General features: G+C 37.0%; 1 long non-coding RNA gene across 3 annotated transcripts in view; it reads left to right on the top strand.

The window, feature by feature from the left end:
• The first annotated feature begins 215 nt into the window (after positions 1–215).
• LOC134848423 (uncharacterized) overlaps positions 216–12,004 on the top strand; it is a 31,786-nt gene continuing 19,997 nt past the window's right edge. The window contains exons 1-2 of one of the 3 annotated variants that reach the window (XR_010162937.1): positions 216–420; positions 1,165–1,712. This is a non-coding gene — a long non-coding RNA (uncharacterized LOC134848423). Of the gene's footprint in view, positions 538–887; positions 1,713–12,004 lie in introns of those variants that run through there. The other 2 variants (XR_010162936.1, XR_010162935.1) reach the window with 2 other exon arrangements.

The raw sequence follows: 12,004 nt of genomic DNA, 5'->3' as shown, positions 1-12,004 counted from the left end.
GTTCTTGTTAAAAAACATGGATCTTGGAAGTGAAAATTGCAACCCTTATATTGGCAATCTTTGAGTCTGTCTTTGATTCATCAGATAATTTATAAAATAATAGCGGTTAGATGCTGGTTATATGTTTGCTGGTTTTGCTGGTTACGCTCACAAAAAAAACAACTTGAGATTTATCAACAGCATGTATTTTTTTATCTTTGAAAATGACTTTCTAACTTTAGCATGTGCTTTTTAACTTTGGCATGTAAGCCATTTTTGAAAGATTATTTTCATATCACTCAGAAGTTATTATTGTTCTGAGCTTAAATTTGAAAAGATATTACACCTGTGATCTTTTTTCGTAAAATTATGGGGTTTAAAGGTTGCCATTTTGGCCAATTTGGGACAATTAACGCGCGATATAATTCGCGCTATCAATGCGTGAGCAGAAATTTATTCCGTCTTAGAAATCGCACCAAATTGGTTCAAAAAAGCTTATTTGCTACAATTGATTTGTTACAAGGAGCAAAATTTATCCTTTTGTACTTTATATGTCGTGTGGGCAGATGATTTTCATAAAAAATTTCAAATTTAGCAAAAAAAATTTCTTTTTGTTTTATTACAATGAATTTTTCTTTTGTTATTACTGCTCCCTAAACCTTAAAAGGCATTGTCATTAAGAGCTTTGTCCTGATACAAGCAGTCTTGCTACAGTTTACATAAAAAATATTCAGCTTTATATGTAAAGTATTCAGCACAAGGGATAATTTTTTTGTTCAAGCGAAGTTTGAGTCACTAGCTTTTTGGAAACTCAGTTTATGAAAAAATCGAGGATATTGTTAATGGCAACCCCCCCCCCCCCCCCCCCCCCCCCCCTAAAAAGATGGAGTAATCAATTGTAGATTCAATGTTGTATTGTATACTATTATGGGATTAATCTAGTGGGGAGAGATATTCGGGTTGCTTTCCATAATTATAGCCTCAAGTCTAGGTCTAGTAAATAGCGAAAACAATACACCCTCCCAAACACCCCCCCCCCCTCACTTACACACACAGCCATACGACACCACATAAGCAAATTATTGCCATCGTAAACAGTTTAATTTTTGCTGGCAATAAGGAGGATTATTTCAATTCTTTTCTCAGATTCCCAAAGTCAGAGTCGATTACTTCTTTTTTTTTCAGCACAATTACAAAACCTTGTAAGTTAAGCAAATCAATTCAACATATCAATACTATTAACAACTTCTTACCTTCAGTTTTCCCGAGAAAAAAAAGTTATTCCAAATGACCTTTTCAAGAAACATAACACGAGTTTCAGCTATTATTGTATTCCTTTTACTTATTTGCTTATTTTTTGTTTCCCAAAATAATCAAGTAACAAAGTTAAAGACGTTTCCTCAAATTTTATCGCTAAATCGACTATATACTGAATCGATCCTACTCAAAGACGAAACTCGTCAGCTGAATATATCAAAGTTTTCACAAAAAATTCAACCAGTATTTGTAAACTCAACGCTTGAAACACTTTTCGACCGAAATCAGAAATCATTGTTTGAGTTGGAATCGCTGTTGACGGATGGTATTGCAGTGGGAAAATTGAGAATGGAACGCTTGAAAATTTTTTGTGCTTCTGAAACTTATCTGAATCACAAAAAAAGCTTCTGTTGGCTCAAAAGTGATTGCCCATTTCAGCAGTTACGGTGTCTATGAGTGCATTGTCCCAAAATCAGGTTTGTTTTTGCTGTAACTTATACCATCCGGGTCGAGGTTGGTGATCTATCCACAGGCTTACGCGACAAGTTTTTGGCGAGCAGTCGTGGTCAAGTGGGTTAGGCACATCTCTCTTAACACGAGGGTCATGCGTTCGAATCACGCTTCGGTCACGGCTGGAGGGGTCACAGTGTCATCCGCCTCCTCAAGGTGGGACCGGCTGCGGCAAAATGGATGAAATCTCCCCCTCCCCCACGGTTGGTCCTGCACTGAGCAGGCCGTGGGCTAATAAAAAAAAACAAGTTTTTGACATGTACAGATTTTTGCGATCAAAATTGGACATTTAGAGACTTCAGCGACCAAAAAGTTCCATCGCGACGTTCGCCAGAGAGTCCGGCAGGGCGCGACCAGATATTGGTGGGCAATATTCGGTCGGTCCAGACTTTCGCGACCAAAAAGCTCTGTCGCGACTTCTAAGACCTTGAGATGGAGACGGTGCGGTGCGATGGGTTCGACCACACTTTGTCATCGTCCGTTTTTCACATCGTAAACTTCCACGCAATATCCAGAACCGAATTGAATAGTCACGCCGAGAACTTGAGTCTGTAAACTTGAACACGAATTCACTAAAGTATTTCCGAGCGTCTGCCGCTGTGGGATCGAAATCCAAACTGCAAATTTACGCCGAAAAGTAGGGAAAATCTGGACATTCAATCGCTGCTCGAATTGCACAGTTGCGCCGAATTGCAAAGTTGAAATAGCAAATTGCTGATTGCGATGAAGCGGTCTTCGATAAATTGCATCGTTACGCCGAAGCAAAGTCCAACTTACCGTGTACCAGTTTTGGAGCCTGAGTTTAAGAAACCTTATTTATTTCCACAGTGTTTCAGAGCTGTAGAAAAGCTTCAATACTGTACTGTCCGTTTTACTCACACCACGTAAGCTTGACCAAGTAATTTGTCATCAGCAAGACTTCGACCCATAGACTGAAAGGAGGCTCGTTTGACGCGGGACCAATTCTGAAGCTATGGACTACTTATATTCTTTTCAACTAATTGAAACATTGTTAATTTCTCATTAATTGAACAAATAATTAAAGCAAGCGCAACTACATGAACCACAGAAGCGTAACTACATGAAAGCACGCACGCTTATACAATCGCACACGCGAGTTGGCTTCTGCCTGGAATGCGTTTGCCTGCGCTCGCAAACGGGTTCCTGGCAGAAAACTACGAGCGTATGAGCAAGCATGTTCATGCGTGCTTTCATCCCGCAGCGAAATTTCTCGGATAAAAATAGATTATATTGAGAAAATGTTGCCGAAAATATTGCCATTATAATCGATTATGTGTAACCAATTTAAGCAACATTTTCTATCATAATATATAGTTACGCTTATGAGTTTCATTTGAATTATTTATTTAATTAACAAGAATTTCACAATGTTTTGATTAATTGAATAGAAAATTACCAGTCCACTGCTTCAGAATTAGTCCCGCTTCAAACAAGACTCCGCTTCAAACAAGACTCCGCTTCAAACAAGACTCCGCTTCAAACAAGACTCCGCTTCAAACAAAACTCAGCTCGGAGGCTTTCTGGATTCAAGTTACCTGGTCGAGTTTACGTGGCGTGTGCGAATTTTAGTCTGAGAGAAGTCTGGAAAGTCGCAAGAGTCTGGACATATCTTCGCGAATGTCTGGAATCTTTATGTCTGGATTTTTACAGCTTTATGTCCAGACTTTTGCGACTATATGTCGAAACTTTCCAGATTATATGTCCATACATTCACAATTAAGTTATGGAAAAAACCAGACGTTCGAAATCCACGGCGCCGTTTTTGCTCTCACGGCTTATTTTTGTCAAGACTTTCCCGATCTAAACTCGCGGCGCGACTGTAAATTTATGTAGAGGTCCCGATATGCCGCGATTTTGAACTTCTGTATGGTATAAGCTCAGTACCTCGAGCCGGGCGCTAACATTAAAATTTTGTGAACAATGTTTTCAATCAATGAGTCTCGACTGGTACCGAGCAACTATAAATAAGGAATAAAAGTAAGCCACACAAGGGCGACCAAGTATAGAAGTTGAGTAAAGAGCTGCTCAGTCGAGTTGGCGCGGGTTCTGATTCCGCATGGGCTGTGCCTTTGCGATTCCTTTTTACGCAAAATGTGATGGGATAGAAATTACTGAATTACGAGGTCACACTGCTTGTAAGTTTCTAGAATCCAGAGACAAGTTTTGAAGCAATAATATAACCTTGTCCATTCTGACAAAAAAATGAATTTTGACGGAAGAATCAAAGAGAATTAATGAACAAAAGAAACCCGGGTCAACCAAAACCTTTGATCATACATTTTCCATAAATGAAGAACTTCTTACCATACAATTCTATACGTTTAGAATATCTATGAGATCTCTATGATAAACATTTTTCTAAATATGAAAATTGTATGACAACAGTTTTTTAATGAACCAAAAAAAAACTTTTTTTTTGAATTTAATTTCGGAACAATTTTGGGTTGTGTTTGTAACCGAATGCAAGTGACAAAGATTGTGTTGACTCCAAGATGGAGTCACCAAATGTTGGGCGGCCTTGCATTGACAAGGCATAGAAAACGGCTTGAATTGTCTTAGAGCTGTATTACACAAATGATGTAACGAAAGTAACAAACTTTATATTTCGCAAAAATTTTCAGTGATGATTATTTTTAAAATTGAAGTTTTTAAATTACCAGACATTGATCAAGGCGTACATAGAAATTTTAGCGTTTTCAAAAAAGTAATCAAGCGAAATGAAAAAAAAACATTAAGGAAACCAGGACTACGTTATGCTCACAAAAATTAAGTTTTGCATGCGACAATTTTGAAAAATATTTGTTTGAGTAAAAAGTTCAAATAAAAAGTTCAAATTTACATGGAAAAATCTTTGTTGTCGCCATCAAAAAAATGTTAGTCATACAATTTTCATATAGGGAAATTGTGTGATTAGCTCTTTGTTTGACAAAAAATTTTTCTGTATTTTTTAGAACAATAGACCGAATTTTAAGCCAAAACAAGAAAAAAGTCCTTTGAAAATTCGATGTAGCAAAGTGTATGAAATTTCTACGACCAGTATTGATTGTATTATTAGCATTTTCGGTCTATGGATGTCAACGCTGGAAAGCAAAATGAGTTTCCTTGTTGCGGAATCCGCTCACAATTCACAAAACTCACAGTTTGACCTCGTTATGTGGTTGTAAGTTTTTTTGATGAAACAGTTGAAAGAGGTTTCTGTTAAACTAACAAACAAAAGTGACTTAAGTCCCAGAATTGTGGCAAATTACTTTTGCTTAAGTGAAACTGTAATTTAGATAAGTTATGAACAAATTGTCTTGTGCAATAAATTAGTTGGAAAAAACTTATGAATTAATTGATTCCAGTCTATTTTAACCGATCAACCAGAGAAATTGTTGCCGCGATAAACGGCAAAAACCGCTGAGAAGCTGTTCTTTCGGCAATTGCTCAACGTGTTCCTGATGCAAACTTAGCTGCAAAACTAAAGCGTGCAAACAACTTTAAAAAATTTTAGTTGAAACTCGTTAAAATTGACCAGTTGACTTAAATTGACATAATTATCTAGTAATCACAATCGAAATACTTGCACTCTACCCGAAACCCGTCACCTACATATGATTTGAGCGTTTTGAGTCCACTGCTTCAGAATTAGTCCCGCTTCAAACAAGACTCCGCTTCAAACAAGACTCCGCTTCAAACAAGACTCCGCTTCGAACAAGACTCCGCTTCAAACAAAACTCAGCTCGGAGGCTTTCTGGATTCAAGTTACTTGGTCGAGTTTACGTGGCGTGTGCGAATTTTAGTCTGAGAGAAGTCTGGAAAGTCACAAGAGTCTGGACATATCTTCGCGAATGTCTGGAATCATTATTTCTGGATTTTTACAGCTTTATGTCCAGACTTTTGCGACTATATGTCGAAACTTTCCAGACTATATGTCCATACATTCACAATTAAGTTATGGAAAAAACCAGACGTTCGAAATCCACGCTGCCGTTTTTGCTCTCACGGCTTATTTTTGTCAAGACTTTCCCGATCTAAACTCGCGGCGCGACTGTAAATTTATGTAGAGGTCCCGATAAGCCGCGATTTTGAACTTCTGTATGGTATAAGCTCAGTACCTCGAGCCGGGCGCTAACATTAAAATTTTGTGAACAATGTTTTCAATCAATGAGTCTCGACTGGTACCGAGCAACTATAAATAAGGAATAAAAGTAAGCCACACAAGGGCGACCAAGTATAGAAGTTGAGTAAAGAGCTGCTCAGTCGAGTTGGCGCGGGTTCTGATTCCGCATGGGCTGTGCCTTTGCGATTCCTTTTTACGCAAAATGTGATAGGATAGAAATTACTGAATTACGAGGTCACACTGCTTGTAAGTTTCTAGAATCCAGAGACAAGTTTTAAAGCAATAATATAACCCTGTCCATTCTGACGAAAAATGAATTTTGACGGAAGAATCAAGGGGAATTAATGAACAAAAGAAACCCGGGTCAACCAAAACCTTTGATCTTACATTTTCCATAAATGAAGAACTTCTTACCATACAATTCTATACGTTTAGAATATCTATGAGATCTCTATGATAAACATTTTTCTAAATATGAAAATTGTATGACAACAGTTTTTTAATGAACCAAAAAAAAAACTTTTTTTTTTGAATTTAATTTCTGAACAATTTTGGGTTGTGTTTGTAACCGAATGCAAGTGACAAAGATTTGGTTGACTCCAAGATGGATTCACCAAAGGTTGGGCGGTCTTGCATTTACAAGGCATAGAAAACGGCTTGAATTGTCTTAGAGCTGTATTACACAAATGATGTAACGAAAGTAACAAATTTTATATTTCGCAAAAAATTTCAGTGATGATTATTTTTAAAATTTAAGTTTTTAAATTACCAGACATTGATCAAGGCGTACATAATCAAGCGAAATGAAAAAAAAACATTAAGGAAACCAGGACTACATTATGCTCACAAAAATTAGGTTTTGCATGCGACAATTTTGAAAAATATTTGTTTGAGTAAAAAGTTCAACTAAAAAGTTCAAATTTACATGGAAAAACTTTTGTTGTCGCCATCAAAAAAAAGTTAGTCATACAATTTTTATATAGGGAAATTGTGTGATTAACTCTTTGTTTGACAAAAAAATTTTCTGTATTTTTCAGAATAATAGACCGAATTTTAAGCCAAAACAAGAAAAAAGTCCTTTGAAAATTCGATGACACCATTGTAGCAAAGTGTATGAAATTTGTACGACCAGTATTGATTGTATTATTAGCATTTTTGGTCTATGGATGTCAACGCTGGAAAGCAAAATGAGTTTCCTTGTTGCGGAATCCGCTCACAATTCACAAAACTCACAGTTTGACCTCGTTATGTGGTTGTAAGTTTTTTTGATGAAACAGTTGAAAGAGGTTTCTGTTAAACTAACAAACAAAAGTGACTTAAGTCCCAGAATTGTGGCAAATTACTTTTGCTTAAGTGAAACTGTAATTTAGATAAGTTATGAACAAATTGTCTTGTGCAATAAATTAGTTGGAAAAAACTTATGAATTAATTGATTCCAGTCTATTTTAACCGATCAACCAAAGAAATTGTTGCCGCGATAAACGGCAAAAACCGCTGAGAAGCTGTTCTTTCGGCAAATTCTCAACGTGTTCCTGATGCAAACCTAGCTGCAAAACTAAAGCGTGCAAACAACTTTTAAAAAATTTTAGTTGAAACTCGTTAAAATTGACTAGTTGACTTAAATTGACATAATTATCTAGTAGTCACAATTGAAATACTTGCCATCTACCTGAAACCCGTCACCTACATATGATTTGAGCGTTTTGAATGTTAAAATGACAATTTGCACACCTGGGTCGAGGTCCGCGACTCAAGAAAATACCGGTGCAACTCAAATTTGGCAATTCCAGACCGGCGCGACTTTATATTAGCAATTCCAGATCGGTGCGACTGAAAAAAACCTGGCGCGACCGACGCGACTCAAAATTACCGTCAGAAACGGCGCTTCCTAAGGTAATGGTTTAAGTGGCGCAACCTAAGAAAAAAACTTAAGCGGCGCGACTTAAGAAATTGACCGAATTATGATAACGTTTATTCAAAATAAAGACAACGTTTTTTAGGATACTAGAAAAATCTAAAGCCGTTCCAAAACATAAATCCACTATTTAAAAACTCTGTACAGCATATAGGAAGCACGGAAAACTTCAAAGAAGTCAAAACTGCAAAAAAAAATTGAAAAAAGAATCACGCTGAGTATCACACAATCTACCAAAGCTTAATTCAATTCAAAGATATGCGCAACAGGGTTTGTCTTTTGACCAAAAGTAGGATATTCGATATTTTTGTATCTAAGGTCTCTCGTTAAATCACAATTTGAAAACAACACTGGTCAATGATTCCCCCAAACGCTAATAAATTTCCTTAATTGGCCAAAAGAAGAAGCTGAAGGCCATGAGATATCACAGTCTTTCAAATTACTCAAAGCTTAAACAGCAAAACTCTGTGGTATCAAGAAGTTAGGTCTTTCTTTGCTAATTCTGCTGAGAAGGCCATGCATTATGGCAATGCACGTCTTCAAGAAATATAAAACTTTTTCAATATGCAACCCAAAAGAATATTAAGTCACGCTTTCAATCAAATCATTACCCTTTCTTTTGATTTTGAATTCTTTACCTTAAAGTTGTTCGCGATGACAAAAAACGCTTCAGAAAATTCACCACACGGGCAGTTCAGGACGTATAAACGCTCGGCAGACATAACATTAGAGAGTTTAGGAAAGTTTAAGTCATTACTGTCAATCAAAACTATCTAAAAGGCAAACCAATTGTAAGTGATCTGATCTGCCTCCTCCTAGTTTTAATCCGATCAAGCAGGGTACAGTGCGTCTATGCCTCAGCGAGCCTTCTAGTTTTCAAAGCACATCATGAACTCTTGTTTATAGGTCGGTCCAAAGTTGCTCCATTATTCAATTTTTATGATCTTGCATTTCAATCATTACAAGTATGTTGTCTCTGCACATGAATGGTGGTATTTCGTGGCGGGATGATCCCACATGGGAATTGAAATGCACCAATACACTTGTCAAGTTTTCAGCACCCGCGATTTTTGTTTTGCAGGAAAACGCAAGGAATATTATGGCCACATACCCTGACAAAGCATCGGTGGTAACGGCAAATTTAGTTCATCGAAAACGTTCAGGAAGGCAATTAAAGCAGATAACAAATGATTTAGTTTTCTTATTTGAGTTGTTTTTAATTTGATAAAAATTATCTGGCGATTTTATACTACAAAACCAGCAAGGGACCCCGAGCTTATAAGTAAGGGTTCATGAAATGCTTTGAAAACTAGAAGGCTTAATGAGGAATAGACGCACTGTACCCTGCCTGATCGGATTAAAACTAGGAGGGGGCAGATGAGATCACTTGCAATTGGTTTGCCATTTATATCGTTTTGATTGACAGTAATTACTTAAAATTTTCTAAACTCTCTAATTTTATGTCCGCCGAGCGTTTATACGTCCTGAACTGCCCGCGTGGTAAGTTTTGTGAAGTTTTTTCCATCACCGTGAGCAACTTCATTTTGGAGAAGCAAAAATCAAAAGAAAGGGTTATGATTTGATTGAAAGCGTGATTCAATTTTCTATTGGGTTGCTTATTGAAAAAGTTTTATTTTTTCCTTGAAGACGTGCATTGCCATATTGCATGGCCTTCTCTAGATAGTTTGCAAACCAAGACCTATTTTTTGCAACCACAGATTTTTCCTGTTTCAGCTTGAATAAATTAGGAGACTTGTGATCTCTAATGATCTTCAGCTTCTTCTTTCGGCCAAATGAGGAAATTTTTTTAGCGTTTGGAGAATCATTGACTAGTGTTGTTTTTGGATTGTGATTTAACAAGAAGCCTTAGATATAAAAGTTTCGAATGCCCTACTTTTGGTCAAAAGACAAATCCTGTTGTTGTTTAGCAGATCTTTGAACTGAATTGAACTTCACAAGGTTGATGTTAGCTCTCAGGATGTTTTCTGCGCCATCGGGTTGATGCATGCACGGCCTACCAGGTCGAACAAAACTCAAATGTCAGCGTGCCGCCGCAAAGCGAGTGTAGCGCCCCAGAGGCGCTAACTATTCAAGAGCTAGATTCACAAATGCCCTGTTTGCCAGGTGTCATAGAGAACAATTTTTAAAGACCCAATTTTTTAGTATGTTTGTATTTGGACGGGGGGTTTGTATATGAACGGATATGGAAGGAGCAGAAAATGCCTTGATTGCGTGTGTCGAAATCTGGAACTGTTTCAGTTCTTACAAATTAAGTTTTTGTAAAAGTTCTCCATCCGTTTTTGCATATTAAGGTAATATTTGGATTTCAACTCAGCAGGTGCATCGCCATCTTGTAGAATAAAGGGAGAGCCTTTTTTCTTATTGTTATGCGCGTCCTCTACGAAATACTAGGTAGTTGGCGCGCTACCAAAGAAGCACCAGGAGCAATGATATGCCTAGCTGAGTCTGTTTTGAATGCAAGCTCAACCAATTCAGTTGGTGCCTGTTTGCGTGGGTTGGAAGCCTTGACTTTAAGCATTTTTTTGCTTGGGCATTACGCTGCAAGACTTCTTTTGCTTTCTTATGAAGAAAACATTGACCAAAAAAAGTACAAGCAAGTGCAGTCATGAACCGACGTTATTGGGTCACGTTGGGTTGCAACTTTTAAAATTAGGTTGAAAACACTTCTTTTGAACATTGCGAGGTCAAAATGTATATTTTGTGAATGGTCAGCGGATTCCGCAATAAAGCCACTCTCTTTGATGTTTGTTTGATGTTTTTTTTTCGTGCCGACAAAATGTTAGCGAGTTTAAAGACCAGTCTCTGGATATGAGTGACCTGCACGCACCAAATTGAACACTTTCCAGTGCACAGTTTTGGCCTTGGAGATAGGTTAAAATTTTACTTTCGACCAATTTTGATGTTTAAATTCACCGATATTACCATCAAAAAGATACTACAAAGCTAAGTAAAGAAGGATATATACCATTCGGTTAGGAAACGACACGAGTTTACTTTAAATTAAAGTAGCAGTTCCCAACACTTGCAAAATTAGAAGCAATTTTGATCTTTTTTCAATGAAATGTCTAACGAGACTAATCGTGTCAGGGCAACTAAAACAATAAAAGTTCATTTGGTCGACGAAAATTTTTTTCGGTTTAATCAACAGAATTCATAATACTGAAGAGTAAAAAGTAGGAAAGTTCTGGCCTTCAACGAGCTATTTTTGAACAAAAAGGTTCGCCTATATTGTACTAACGTTCTCAAAAGCTTTAATCAGTTTAATCATGTGAAATTTACATGCACACAATTTGGAGAAAACTTTTGTTAAATTAGTTACATATCATTGGTTTTGGTTCATGTTCTACAGGCTGATAAAAATTATCGGAACACTGTCTTCGATAAAAAAGTATTTCCGTGCATTTTATGCCCATAGACATTCAATATCCTCAGACGAAGTCTAAGATAAAAAGCCAATGCGACTCCAAAGCTTAGTGACTTCGGCCAGATTTTAAACTTTTAAAGGGCATGAAACTGGTACTTTTATAGCTATAGTTTGGTTTTTCGTGACGCTAAAACAATTGGTGCAAAAAACTTGTCTAATATTTTCAATTCGTTAAGAGAACCCGCGGCTTCTGAAATGGCGTCAGGTAGTGCTGAAAAACAATTTAAAATAAATTTCCGCCAAATGCAAGTATAATAATATTTTTAGCTGGTGGAGTACGTTAGAGCCAGAAAAAAATTAAAACTGGTTTATAACTGGTATTTTTGTTAGTGGAACCTGATCTAAACTACATTTTATGATTGGATAAATTAAATGTTTTACCAATGTAAAGTATTTAATATTAACCAATCATGATCCATCTGACTAACAACCCACTTATTTGTAAGTGCTGAAGTTACTTGTAATTTCAGCACCAGAGAGATTTGAATTTAACTTAGAAATTAGTTGGACTCTCCCGAGCACTTCAGCAGCCGCAATAAACCAGTATACCCTAGATCTATTGAGCCTAGCAGAGACTAGTTAAACAACCTGAGACTAGATAGTATAAGAGTAAGATTAGGATCGGTATTAGACTAAGAAGTTGCACGAATCTATCCGGCCGAAAATAAGATAGCGTGACGAGCAGACGGTGTACCCTATCCGAAATTACTCTATGAGTTACACTTCGGTTCTAACTCATCTGGTGCGACCATAAGTCTCGAACAAGACCTTAATA

Source organism: Symsagittifera roscoffensis, chromosome 6 (assembly GCF_963678635.1).
Source record: "Symsagittifera roscoffensis chromosome 6, txSymRosc1.1, whole genome shotgun sequence".
In the NCBI taxonomy this organism is placed as follows: domain Eukaryota; kingdom Metazoa; phylum Xenacoelomorpha; order Acoela; family Convolutidae; genus Symsagittifera; species Symsagittifera roscoffensis.
This window is presented reverse-complemented; position numbering and strand designations above follow the sequence as displayed.